Source organism: Ambystoma mexicanum, chromosome 3p, assembly GCF_040938575.1.
Source record: "Ambystoma mexicanum isolate Mex_15411 chromosome 3p, UKY_AmexF1_1, whole genome shotgun sequence".
In the NCBI taxonomy this organism is placed as follows: Eukaryota; Metazoa; Chordata; class Amphibia; order Caudata; family Ambystomatidae; genus Ambystoma; species Ambystoma mexicanum.
This window is the reverse complement of record NC_090925.1, coordinates 1,088,375,803-1,088,390,914: the sequence shown is the minus strand read 5'-3', so window position 1 is coordinate 1,088,390,914 and position 15,112 is coordinate 1,088,375,803.

Genomic DNA, 15,112 nt, shown 5'->3' with positions numbered 1-15,112 from the left:
AGCTTGCTGGGCCTAAAGCCCAAGCTACTCCTCACTGATGACGCCCAAACATGCCTGGGGTGCTTGTGGTCTCGAGCAGAAGGGATGTGACCAAGAAGTTTGGTTTGGACTTACCCTTTTGGAGTGGGACCAAGTCTGATTTGAATATGGTCTTTCCCTTTCTGTAATGGCTTGGCAGGCTGAAAAACGATTGTCTGGATAGTTGCACAGAGCTGTGTCCATGGCTATTACTTATTCAAAACCTTCCAGCCATCAACTTTTGATTTTGCTTCCTCTCCCTCTCTGCACTACTCCCTCCATATCTTTACTTATATCCAACCTCTTAGTTTGCCTCCTTTTAAAATAAAACACTTACATAGCATTCTACGCCACCAAATCTCCATGTTCTCCTGTCCCCCTACCATTCTATGACACACTGATGGCACTTATCCCTCACCCCTTCATCTTACAACGTATGACTTCCTCTGCTATCATGTTCCTATATCATGCGCTACGATCCTTGCCCTTGGTTCATTTTTCTACCTCCCCTGCATCATCTGGTCTTATACATCCTCTCACCCATTCTTAAGCACATTGCTCGTTTGTCTGTAAATCAAAGTTAAAACGTTTTGTAAGTGTTTTTGTGCCAAAAATGCATTCTTTTCCCTGTAATTTTCATTGACAAAATAGATGAAATAAATAAACAAAATAAAACAAGTTATACTGCCTGGTGCCCATATTTTTAAGTCAAAAACTGCACCTTTCACAGAGAAATCATACCATTGTCCACAAACCCGGTAGATGTGAAACACACCGAACCAGATATGATATGATATGATATGATATGGCATTTATAACGCGCCTATACACAAGTGTTTCAAGGCGCGACGAGGCAAGGGAGGGGGGAACAGAGGAAAGACAGACAGCGATCTTACTAGGCCAGGTGTCATTCAGATCACGAAAGGGAAGGGGGAAAAGGAAAAGTGCAGGGGGAAGGCGGGGGGAAGTGCAGTACATGGTATAATAAATAACAAGATAAATAAAAGAGCGGCCAGCTGGTGGCAAGTGCAGAGTGAGTGCAGGCATAAGTGCTGGTGGGGGACTGTAGGGATACAGAAAACGGTCCCCAGGTGCAGGGGTTGCCAGGGAAGCAGTGCAGGGGTGCAGCTAGCAGGGATTGGGCCCGAGATTAGCTGCGTGGCCAGGTAACCAGTGCAGTCTCAGTATCAGCCAGGACTTCAGCAGGGGACAGGCGGGGAGAAAGCAGAAGCAAAGAGGAAGGTTTTCAGGTGCTTCCGAAACCGAAGATGGTTCTCCTCAAGTTTCAGGGAGGCAGGGAGACTGTTCCAGAGGGAGGCCCCAGCCTAGGAGAGAGATCTACCACCAACTTGTTGCTTGGAGTAGCGACTGACCCTGAGGGAGTTGGAGGCGAATGAGCGAAGAGCTTGCGAGGGAAGATATTTAGGAAGAGAGAGTTGAAGGTATTGAGGCCCCAGGCCCCAGAAGATCTTGGGCCTCAATACCAGAATGATCAAGACTCTCCTAGATACTCCAAATAACTTAGATTTGTAGTTCTTTTTACATATGCCATTTTATCTGCAGAAAAATAAGAACATTTACATTTCTTACAGATCATGCAGTTATGCGGACATATTTCTTGTCATAACTTGAAAGTAAGATACACCATTTGAGCCGAGTCACACATTCAATAATGGCACCTAGTAGCTATCGCTAGAGGCTCACCTACAGTTCCGAGCCACATCAGCTTGCCAAAACTTAAAATACCTCAGAATCAAAAATGTTTACCAACTGGCATATTATGTAAGCCATAAAAACACAGGATTGATATATACGGCATGAGATAGGTGTATACGGGAAACATCTTTTACAGTACTATAACTAGCCACAAAATATATTATACATGCTGTTAACCAGGACAACATGTGTTATACTTCTCAATGTATGGTATGCATACAGCTTATTATAGGCTGATCGTAAATCCTCATATAAATCAATGTGTTGGGTATGTTTAGATATTTTCTTTTTCTTTTTTTATTATTTATTTGTATTTGGCACGAATGTGCCTTTACAAACATACAAAAAGAACAAAAACGTTATATACAATAGAAGAACCATCAATTATGAAATAAAAACACAACATGATACAATCAGACAGAATAAAAACTAAAAGCTCAGTGGGTAAAACAAATCGTTATAAAGTCAGCTAACTTGACATTAGATAGCTGAGTTAAAATACATTACTTTTTTGACCTAGTTCACAGTGCGGTGATCCTTCCAGTACTTGGGATCATACTACACAACATTTCCAATCATCGTTTCATTGAATTAATCACAGATTCCTATGTTTCTAAATGCCCTGTATCTGGGCCAAATTGCCAAACTACACAATGGTTACTACAAACATGTCACCAACAATTCTTTCCTTCCATCATAGAGAAATTAATACTGTGTTTGAATGCTGCATGAGTAAAAATCCAACTCAATTCATATAAAATCAAAAAGCAACTCTTTCCGCACACACTATCTCTGTAAAGGCTCCTCAAATTGAGAATAAGATTATTCCATTATTGAAGCACCATCCATAAGTCATCATAGTTAAGTGATTATTCATAAATCAATCATGCTACTACATATCCTAAGAGGTACCTCATCATGATATTATTCTGGATCACGTATTTCCATCTCACTTAGGTGGATCTGAATTTTTGTCAAAAAGCGGGTTAATGCTAAGACCAAAGATTGTCTTGTGCACCACATGCATTGCATCCACAAAGGTTCACGTGAAGAAGGCAAATCTGCAGTAAAGAAACTGCCCAGGTGAATTGACGTTAAATTTCAAAGAGGTCACAATGTATCACTAAATGTTTTAGTGTTTAATCAGTTGCAGGCTCTTTACAGAATCTGCAACCTTCATTCAAAGGATCCTTTTTGTTCTTATAACAGTGCTTTAACCTGTCATTTGTATGAAACAAGTTTAATTTAAATTTAGGATAGAGACTCCTTGCTTTATTACATTGAAAAATAAGTAAATATTGTAACTGAGGTTGTTGTTTGTGTAAAACATGTGTGTTCGGCGTATGACTTATACGAAGCATTCGCATCGATAATGTTAGCCCAATCTAGTTCAAAATCTCTCTTTTTTATCAATTTGATCCATTGCAATTAGTTTTAGAATGTACTGCATTTTTTTGAGCGTATCTATTAATCGAGATAGGATGGGCATTCAAAATCATTTTCGCAAAATCTTCATAGAGGGAACTCAACGGGGGATATGATGTTTTCCGTAGTTTACTATCATCCTCCAATTAAATTTCGCAGCAAGTGTGTTAAGATCAAATTCATGCAAAATCATTGTGTTTGGTAATGAAGTTGGGAGTCTCAGTACTGCTTTCAAAATCCTTCCTTGTAATTTATTCAATACTTTTGTAAGATCAAGTAAACATAGATACAAACCGTAAAAAATAATTGGTTCTATCTTTAAGGTATAAAACTCAATAATCGTGAGTAACGAGAATTTGGAATACTTGTGATGTATAATTTTCATTTACAAGATCAGATGGACCACTTTTGAGTTTAAGGTCTTACTCCACATGGTGATAGAAGTTGAGTCGCAAAGATTATATCCCAAGTAACGCATTGACAAAGCCCGTTGAATTTTGCACCCATCTATCTCCCAATTAAATCTACACATTTTCTTTTTATTGGAAGTGCTTGGAAGTGCGGCTGTTGGGCTTCATACTCTGCATCTCTGTTCAGCCGGCGTCGGCGGCAAGCTGAAGCTTCGTTTTCAATCAACACGCGAAACGCGCATTATTTTGGATCTGGTGGACACTGAATTGGAGGGTACTTATTGACCTTTATTTAACCTCAACCTTTAAGTAACTCGACCGCGGGTCTACCGCGGGTCTCGCTAGCACGCGAGAGTTACTTATTCTGTTTTCTGTTTTCTGCTTGATTCCAGCTCCTCCCACCGATCCCGCCTACTGCCCACCCTCACGCCCACAGCCACTTCCACAAAAGCACTGGTGCTCGCGCATCCGGCGCAGGCATCCGGAAGTGCTTGGAAGTGCGGCTGTTGGGCTGCATACTCTGCATCTCTGTTCAGCCGGTGTCATCGGCAAGCTGAACCTTCATTTTCAATCAACGCGTGAAACACGCATTATTTTGGACTCTGGTGGACACTGAATTGGAGGGTACTTATTGACCTTTATTTAACCTCCTCCTTTAAGTAACTCGACCGCGGGTCTTCCGCGGGTCTCGCTAGCACGCGAGAGTTACTTATTCTGTTTTCTGTTTTCTGCTTGATTCCAGCTCCTCCCACCGATCCCGCCTACTGCCCACCCTCACGCCCACAGCCACTTACACAAAAGCACTGGGGCTCGCGCATCCGGCGCGCGCATCCGGAAGTGCTTGGAAGTGCGGCTGTTGGGCTGCATACTCAGCATCTCTGTTCAGCTGGCGTCGTCGGTAAGCTGAAGCTTCGTTTCAATCAACGCGCGAAACGCGCATTATTTTAGACTCTGGTGGACACTGAATTGGAGGGTACTTATTGACCTTTATTTAACCGCCTCCTTTAAGTAACTCAACCGCGGGTCTACCGCGGGTCTCGCTAGCACGCGAGAGTTACTCATTCTGTTTTCTGTTTTCTGCTTGATTCCAGCTCCGCCCACCGATCCTGCCTACTGCCCGCCCTCACGCCCGCAGCCCCTTCCAGAAAAGCACTGGTGCTCGCGCATCCGGCACGCACATCCGGAAGTGCTTGGAAGTGCGGCTGTTGGGCTGTTAGGTTGGTGGCTGGTGAATGGGGTAGGAGCAATTTGTGTATTAGTTGATGGTAGACTCTTGTTGTGGTATTTCAGTGAGAAAATTGGGTTAGAATTGATTGTATTGTGAAATGGGGAAGCTAAATTACCACTCCACAAAGATGCGAGGGCTGACTTCTTCATAGCAGTAAACACTAGAAGAGCGAGCCTCACCCGCGCCGCAGCTTTACCGCTGCCTGAGGCAAATGAGGAAGAGGTCGAACTTCTACAATGTGCTCAACATTGCTCTATGCTTGATAAGCAGATGGAGGACAATGTGGATCCCTCACAAGAGGCGGAATTTCTAAAATTTGCTCAGGAACGCTCCTTGCTTGATAAATTGAGTGAGGACAATATTGATCCCTCCCAACTGTTGTTTGGAGACGAGGACCCAGTGAACATCATACAGGCAATAGAGAAGATACCTAACACTAGTAAGGACAATGAAAACACTCTTTTTATAAATAATAACGAACCTCTGGGCAATTTGAATTATGACAAGTTGTTGGACTTCTCCAATCTCCAATGGCACTACATTCGGAGGGGAGAAAGTCGCAAAGACCAGTACAGACTCTCCTCCTTCTGAATTTTCTGTAATGATGACTATTTTTAACCAATTAATTTTGTCTGAATTACTCAAGCAAACCGAATCATTAGCAAACTTTTTTTTTTTTTAAATAATTTTTATTTTCAAAATAAACAATACAAACCAAACTTGCAGCATTATACATTACAAACTGTAAACATCAATTAATGCCATGTTACTGCACTTCAACCCCCCCTCCCCCCAAGAGCTTATCAACCTTACAGTTCTGTGTACACTTGGTGTGGCCGGGCGTCGCCCCTCTCGGAAGCAGCAGGGTCCATTTCCGTGCCAAACAGTCCCGTAATTAACATTCTCCAAGCCGCCAGGTTGCCCACTTCTTCCTCCCCACAATTACCACACGCTTCCTGCCATACCACCGTTTCAGCCTCCGCCCACTTCTGCAGGTCCCGCCACCATATCTCTATTCTTGGCCCATGGCGTTGCTTCCAACTCATAGCTATCCTTCTCTTAGCAAGTACATACGCCAGGTCTCTCAGTTTCCCGAGATGTTTGGTGTTCCGTGGTCTAGGGAACCCTCCCAGGAGGCAGGCCCAGGCCGTGTCAATGCGTAGCAGAACCCCCTTATCTGCTAATTTCTGTGCCACTTCCCCCCAAAAGCCTTCAATCACTGGGCAGGACCAGAACATATGTGTCATACCTGCGTCTTCTTCATCGCATTTCGGGCATGCTTGTCTACCTGCGTTCGCAAACTTGGCTATTTTCTTCGGGGTCATATATGCTCTGTGTGTGATGTACAGCTGTATTTGCTGCAATCTAGCATTCCTGGACACTTTCTTATGGTATCCCATGGCCCGTTCCCACATCCCGTCAGTCATCTGTGCCCCCACTTCCGCTTCCCAATCAAGCCTCAAATCCATCAAGTCCTTCCCCACCCGGGTCATCACCACCTCATATAATCTAGAGATCTCATGGCCGCCCTCTGATATATCATAAATCGTTCCGATCAGTGCGTCCGGATCTTCCGCTAGCACCGTCTCCGGCCAAGTCTTGCGGATGATCTGTACCAGCCTTAGATATGTAACATATTGGCCCCCGTGCAGCCCTGTTTCTTCACCCAGGTCTACGAATTCTCTAATGGCCCCATCCTGCCATATGTCTCCCAATGTGGCCAGCCCAACCGTTTCCCAATATGTCCTGATAATTTTCCTGAGCTGGCTGTCCCCCATAGTTAGGGCGACCAGTGGCACATGCGGGGAACACGGGTGCGGGCTCTCAATCAACTGGCACATTCTACGCCAAATTCTCCACCCCAACAGCAACATACATGGGCATCCTTGCAAGTCCGACCTAGGGACCCAGACAACCTCCTTTAGATAAAACGGGGCACAGTCCCTCCCAACCAGCCTAGACTCAGGAGTTTCCTCATCAGAGAGCCATTTGGTCACGTATTGCAGCTGGCTGGCCACATAATAGGCCTCAAAGTTCGGCAGCTTGATGCCTCCCCTATCGTGGAAATTTTGCAGTTTCCACAAGGCTACCCTGTTGCGGATGCCGTGCCACAGGAAGTCCCTGCATACACTATCAAGTTTGACAAAGAACTTCCTGGGTATCAAGTATGGTATATTGCTGAAAAAGTGCAAAAGCCTGGGCAGGACCACCATTTTAAGCATCGCCCCCCGGCCCACCATTGCCAGCGGCAGCTTCTCCCAAAACCGCATACTATCGCGGATTTTCTTTACCGCCGCCTCGGTATTGTGCAAGTGTTCTTCCTTCACAGCATGATATACATCAATTCCGAGGTAGCGGAAAGACTCAGTTGCCCAGGGCACGGGCAACACCGGCAACCGTTCCAGAGGGACCCCAATGAAGCTCCCCAGCGGAAACATGCTTGATTTACTGGGATTAACCGCTATGCCGGACAACTCCGCATACTTTTCCATGACCTCTAAAATGTACTGGAGGTTTTCCTCCGGATACTTCAGGTACAACAACAGGTCGTCAGCATATAGGGATATCAAATGGTTCTCTCCTCCCACCTCGATGCCAACCAAGTCATATTGTTGTCTGAGGTACACCGCCAGGTGCTCCAGGGCCAATATGTACAGCATCGGGGACCAGGGGCATCCCTGTCTGGTGCCTCTGCTAAGTCGCCACCTTTTGGATATCACAGATCCCGTGCGCACCCTGGCCAGTGGCTCGCTGTACAGCAGTTTCGCCCACCTCACATAGCCAGGCCCAAACCCGTACCCCTCCAAGGCCGCCAGCAACCACGGCCACCTCACTGAATCAAATGCCTTAACTGCATCTAGGGACACCACCACCATCTCTTCATCACTTCTGTTCCCCTCTTCAATCACCCGGTGAAGTCGCCTGTGATTGTGAGTTATGTTCCTGTTGGGGACATAGCCCGTCTGATCCGGGTGTATCAGTTTACTGATGACCCTCCGTAGCCTGTTGGCCAGGACCGCCGTCAGGATCTTGCTGTCCTGGTTCAACATCGACAGCGGCCTATACGATCCACAGCTTTGTCGGGGTTTATTAGGCTTGGGGAGCGGCACTATCAGCGCCTCTCTGAGCGTTTCTGGTAACCGACCCTTCTCGAAAGATTCATTGAACATTTCTAGCATCGGGGGGAGTATCTCTGCTCTATACACTTTATAAAACTCACTCGGGAGTCCGTCCGTGCCCGGAGTCTTACAAGTGGGCAATCCCTTCACTACCTCCTCCAGTTCCTCTAGTGTAATAGGTGCGTCCAGCTCCTCTCTTTCTTCATCACTAATCCTGGGCAGCTCTATGTCTTCCAATGTAGTTCTGATCTCTGCCTGACATTCTCCCCCTATGTCCTCATACAGTGCTCTATAATAATCAAGGAAGGCTGCATTAACTCCTTCTTGGGTGTCTACCTCCTCTCCGTCCTCTCTAACTATCATCCTGATCGGGGGCCTAGGGGTTTCTCTCTTATATAACCATGCCAGTAGGCGGCCAGTTTTGTCTCCACCCGCATGCTGCCTCTCAACATATTTTCTATAATTAAGGTTACATAGCCTCTCCCAAAGCTCCGAACACCGCTGCTGCAGCTCAAGTACTAGGTCTGCATCCCCTCCTGCCTTGCTACATTCGCGCTCCAATTGTCTCTCCGCCTTCTCTAGCTCCATCAGAACCCCACCCTGCAGGCCCTTTGACTTGGAAATAGCGTCCCCCCGTAACACAACCTTGAATGCCTCCCAAAGTGTACCAGCCGAGTCTACACTGCCCGTGTTAACCTCAAAGTACCGCTGGATCGCCTCCCTGATGTCCTCCCTAAAAACCATGTCCCTAAGCGCCTCCGCACGGAGGCGCCATGTAGGTATTCGTGCACGAGGGCGGCCATACTGCCAGGTCAACACTAAGGGCGAGTGGTCCGACAGGACCCTCGCTTTATATTCAATTTGAGTGGTCGCCATCACCACTTCTGACGTGGCAAAGAAATAATCCAATCTCGTGTGTAGGCGCTGTGGAGCAGAGTAGTGAGAATACTGCGAGGTATCAGGGTATTTCAGTCGCCAAACATCCGCCAGCCCAAAGTCGCCCAGCAACGTCTGTAGTACTCTGGCCGCCGGGGTGGGCCGATCAATCCTATCATCGGACCTATCTGCCCTTGGGTCGAGAACACAGTTAAAATCCCCTCCCCAAATGATCGCTCCCCCCACACATGTGCCCAGACGGGTGCATAGGGTCCTGAAGTATGCAGCAGCATTCTGATTGGGGGCGTATGTGTTAATAATGCAAACCTCTCTATCCTCCACCAGGGCTCTGAGCATAACCAGCCTGCCCTCCGTGTCCACCTCCTGCCGCGTGACTCTGAACGGAACGTGCGGTGCTACCCAGATTAGCACTCCCCTGGCATAGGCAGAGTACGGGGAGCCCACCACCATGCCACTCCACTTTTTCTCAACCAGTTCTAACTTGTGCCGGTTCAGGTGTGTTTCTTGCAATAGTGCAATGTCAATCCTCTGCCTTTTGAGGTACAACATAACTTTATTCCTTTTTAAATAACTATTAAGTCCCCTGACATTCCAGGTGACAATCTTAAGGTCTCCCATGGCAAGTACGTTCCTCCCTGCCTCCCATGTAGCGACCCCCAACCGCCCTCATGACACAGATAGCGTTTCGGTCCAGTAACTCCTCATATAAGCTTAAACTCCCTTAAACTATATACACAACTAAACCCCAACTTCCCTCCCCTCCCCCCACCCGTGCCTTCCCCAACATCACACACCCCAACTGCTGCCCAGCTCCAGCCTCAGAGCTCAGGCACCCCCACATCTAGCTCCGCAAGCACCGGTCGGTGAACGGAGCCCAGTAGGGTGAGGTCACCCTAACGGCCACCCAACTAAAACTATTGTGGGGTAGAGAGTATCGCCCCGTAGGGCTCCCGATCAAATAAACATTCACAATGTCTTGACAAATAGTGCAATCATCTGACCTTCTTTACCGAAGGTGTCGCACCGACTATATTCAAGTCCCACGAACCACGCCATCTTGCGACGCCATTTTACGCCTCCCGTATCTCTTCCGAGCCCTTTCTAGGCCGAACTTCTGATTCCTGGGGGCATCCTTGCGCATCGAGCCATCCCATGGCATCCTCCGGGGTCTCAAAAAACAAAGTTTTATGTGTATGAATGACCTTCAATTTTGCAGGATAAAGTAACATGTATTTGTGGCCCGCTTCTCTCAGCCTCCGCTTTACAGACCCAAAATTCATGCGACTACGTTGTACAGACAAGGTATAATCTGGGTAAGCCGTGATGTTTGCCGCTCCTTTCGTGATCGTCCCTCCTTTACGGAAGTATTCCAGTATCCTCTCCCGGTCCCGGTAGTTGAGAATTTTGGCGATCACAGGCCTAGGCGGGTTCCCCGGAGGTGGCCTCCTAGTTAGGGCTCTATGTGCTCTTTCTACTGCAAATCCTTGAGATAGGGCCCCTCCAGGTATCTCCTGTAAGAGCATGGATTCGATGAAATCCGTAGGGTCACGGCCCTCCATCCCCTCCGGTAGGCCCACGATGCGGATGTTGTTGCAACGGGCTCGTCCCTCAGCCTCCTCCGCTCTGCTCTCCAGGTTGCCCATCCTTTGTGTCAGGGCATGCAAGTCGGCCTTATGGGTGGCGCAATCTGCTGTATTCGGGCCAACTTCTTTTTCGAGGGACTCCGTGCGCTCCGCCAGGGTCCTGACATCTTGTCGTAGCAGATTAACGTCCTCTTGGACCTCTCCAACCTTGCGATCCAGTGCAGTCTTCAGTTCAGTAACGGCCAGTTCCAGCTTTGATTCCCAGGCCGCCCTCAGTTCCACAATCGCCGCCAGGATTTCTTGGTTGGTGCACGAAGACGTCGTGCCACTCCCAGCCAGCGCATCCTTACTTTTGGTAGTGTCCTGGCTCGGGGGAGTTTTAGTGAAATCGTCTAAGGTAGGCTGTTTCCCCTTCGGCCGCACCGGTCTGTTCGACATGGCTCAGGAAATCGATCGGTTGCTAAAGTAGCAAGTTTGTGTACAGTGCACCTTCACAGCTAGGCCACCGCACAACTCGCCTCTATTCCAGTCCCGGGCCCTGGTCGGCCATTTTGAGTCGCCCTTTGTTCGCGGAGTCTTTTAACTCGTAGCCACCGATCTCCGTCACCGTTAATCCTATTCTCTCCAGAAGTTCACAATGCGTGGCCAATAGCTTCCCACACCATCATGTGTATCGTCGGTGGTCAGCGATCCGTCGTACCGCACATATTTGCCCGGATCGTTGCAGGATCTCGGGAGCTCCTCCAGAACGCGTCCTCCTACATGGCTCTCGTAGCCACGCCCCTCATTAGCAAACTTAGCCTCAGAATTTAGAGCCTTACCAGATAAACTATCAGAAAAACTGACTAAGACACTGAAGTCGAATATGGAGTGGAAACGGGAGCATGAGACCCGGAGCTTGTCTAAGATATCTCCTATAGAAGAGATAATTATTGTAGAAACTTCCCAAGAACCTGTACCCGAGTCAGTTAGGGATAGTGTTAGTACTTTTTTGGCTGAAATTGATCAAAGTACCCAAGCAACCAAAACAACCCCAAAAGACTCTGAGTTTGGGTTGCCCGAATTCAGATTGTCAAAAAGACAAGAAGAAAAAAATGGCGAATCAAAAAAAGAAAAACAATAACAAAAACTGAGGAATTGCTAAAACATCAAAAAAACTTTTAAGAGATACCATCCAGGATGGGGAGAGTGAGGAATCCCCTCCTCATCCAAATAAACAACAACAAAACAAAAGTATAATTGAGGAGGCGCCCAGGAGAGCCATTAAGGCTAGGGTTCAAGTGACCCAAAGTGTTTATGTTGAAGGGGACAAACAACTATGGGAAGTAATGAAAAACAAAAACCATAGTGATGATGTATACGAAATCTTCAATGTGGCTCCTCAGTTGGAAAGTATGGCAGATAAAGCCAGGCTCTTAAATGCGAAAGAGGTGTACCATTCTATACGAATGATGGAGTTCTGATAAAAAGTAAGACTAAGGGGTCGAATGATAGAGCTACATACAAGGGGCCAGTCAGAAATATGGTGCCCATTTCAGTCAATACCGGCCTTGGTAGCAGGGACTGGAAAATTCCATCGGGGAAAGACCCAAAATCTAACCCGAATTTTGCCCCGGCCCATACCGGAATGTGTAATGTGGGTCGAGAGGTAGAGACAGGGGGGAACATAGAGGGCACAATGCCTAATAATGAATTCATTGATCCTCACAGGCCAATACAGCCTCAATTAGGGACTTGGGCCTATAAGGGGGCAGGTAATTCAAATGATCAAATGACTAATAATGGTGACTCTAATGATAACCTTTTTGAAGTGGTCTCTGAAGGCAATGGTGCTACAATGAGGGGAAATGAGATGGAGCAGGTCAACAAGAAAATTGAAGTGAAAACTAACGAGGACACAAAGGTGATGTGTGATGATGCCCTTTACCATTCCACCATCAGAGTACTTATGGACAAACATCCTCAGGATGTATCTAAAATCTTGACTGAACCCCGACAGAATAATACAAGGGTGGGCACACATGAGGAATATTTCTCTGACTTGAGTGGGGATGGATACGGGGAGGAAAATGTGATTAAGGGTGTCAAAGAGAAGGATCAGCTCCAGTTACATCAGACTCTCGATCTAAAGGATCCGGTACGACCAGATATACCAGGGCTAGTTCTGACATCATTATTTACAGATCAAACGAATACTTCCCTTAACAGACCCTTTATTTTGTCTCTTTTGGGGAAGATTCCGAACTTAAGTCTGGTTGAATCAGCTGATATTTATCTGGTGGATTATATTCATAGGCAGCGTTTAGATTATGTTCGCTTAGCGATACCTTCACCATTGGTCAGAAACCTCATGATGAGAGACGTTGAGCAATTCCATCGTAGAGGTTTTGATATTTTTGAATATGTTCAGACTCAATCTCACTCAACATCACAAACACGAAATAATCTCAGACCTCAGAGGGATGATTTATCAAATAGTGAGGTGGGGGTAAGTGGTGAAACTCCAGAGGTTGGGGAGAAACAGGACTGGAGATGGCTTGCCCTGACTTTGCGAGAGTCTATTGATACCCTCAAAAAGTTAGGGAAGCCACTCTAGCAAATGTTACCCGAAACCTGAAACTATTAAGGTGGAACTCGAGAGGGTCTGTTAACCTCCTACATAACTTGACCTTAACGAGGGAATTGGCGCAATATGATTTACTATTTATTCAAGAAACCTGGTCAAGGGCGCCTCTATGTTGGGAGGGTTTTACGGTATGTTCATTGTGAGCACAAGGGGGCGATAGAGGTCGTCCGAAAGGAAGCCTGTTAATTGCTCTAAAAAAAGACTTGAACCCCAGAAATATCGGCGGATGGGCATTCGCTTATCACTTCTTGGTGGTGGGTTTCACACTATTGTTTAATAACAGGGACACACCCTTTTTGCTGGTTAACATCTATTGGAATCCGGCAGAACATTCTGACAAGCAATTATGGCTGGATTTATGTAATTTAGGGTCCCTGCTGGAGAACTGGTTGCTTAAAAACCCAGGGGGTCAGATTGTGATTGCTGGTGATCTTAACACTGTTATTCATGAGGACTCTTTGATTGGGGATGTCCTGATTAGTAACTTGGAGGAATCTTGACAAATTTTCGGAAATCCCAAACATAGGGGGAGAATTTGGTCTCACTTCTCTGAAGTATGGGGTTTAGAAATACTTGTAAATATTCTTCCAACCTGGAAAGCAAGAGGTTATCATTCAATAATCGATTATGTTATATGTTTAATGGATGTGTTTAATTGTTCAGGTAAATTGGACATTGTGGAGACGACCTTAAGTGATCATTCTATGCTTGTATTGGAAATAGGCACAACTGTACTAATTGATCCTAAAATCGTGTATAATCATAACCTGAAAGTTAATCCCACAGGGAATCGAATTACATGGTCGGGGAAAAAAACTAGGAAATTTACTGCGACCATGATCGAAGACCTTGTGACTTTTTCTGATCAACAGAGGAACAAGACCTACTCAGCCCATAAGTTCACAGACTATATTAGACGCTCATTTTCTAAACTTGGGGATTTAGACACAATTGTTAAGTCAGACACAAAGTGGAAATCCCACAATTTTGACATGGAAGTTAGAGATAAAAAGCGTACCATGAGGAAAGAGATCAGACAAATTAAGAAATTAGGTTCTATGTCTCTAAACAAGGTAGCTATGATCAAAAAAATTAAACAAAGTTATAAAAATTGGTCCATACAACATCGAATAATTAGTTGCCAGAGAGATGGCGAAATAATATAAAACTCCTTAAGAGGAGTTAACGCGAGGAACTTTTGCCACCTAATTAATAACTTGGACAAACCTCAGAAAGAGTTGCTTTTGAACTCCATCAATGAATCATTGTGGCGGGGCCATTTTTCTAACCTGTACCGTGTCAATAAAGATGAGGCAACTGTAACATGGAAACATGAACCGAAATGGCTGTTGAACTTTACCACATGGAACATAAAAAACGTAATTGTAAAATCTAAAAATTCTGGGGCACCGGGCCCAACTAATTTGTCAAATAAATTCTTTAAGTGAGACCCCGAATTATGGGCGAAAATACTCTCTTTCTTGTTTAGCAACATATTAACAACTAAAATCATCCCGCTGTCATGGAGGGTATCAATTATTATCCCTATTTTTAAAAAGGGTTCTCGACTATGTCCTATGAGCTACAGGCCAATTGCCATTGCCGACCCCGAATCAAAATTGTTCTCATCATTGGTCCTCAGAGATATCCAGAAATTGATCGATGAAAAACAGATATTAAATACGAGGCAATTTGGTTTTAGGAAAAACATGGCTACTGAATGCGGGGGGCTAATTTTGAACTGTTTTAGAGCGGAAGCAGCGAGGAAGGGTGATACGTCGGTTTTTGTGGCATCAATGGACTTGAGTTCAGCTTTCGATTTGGTTGACAGGACTATCCTGTGGAAAAGATTAACAGCTTTAAACATGCCAGCAATTCTATTAGACATAGTAAGGGCAATTTATTCCCAGACTAGTGTGAAAGTCAGACTAGATTCTGAGGGTACTCTCTCGGATGAATTTACCATACATAATGGATTGCGCCAAGGCTGTAGATTGGCACCTACAATCTTCAACCTTTATGTTAGTGGCGCGAACCAGGTGCTCTTAAATAAGGGCTTTGTGCCTCCTAGACTCTTGAATATGCGTCTG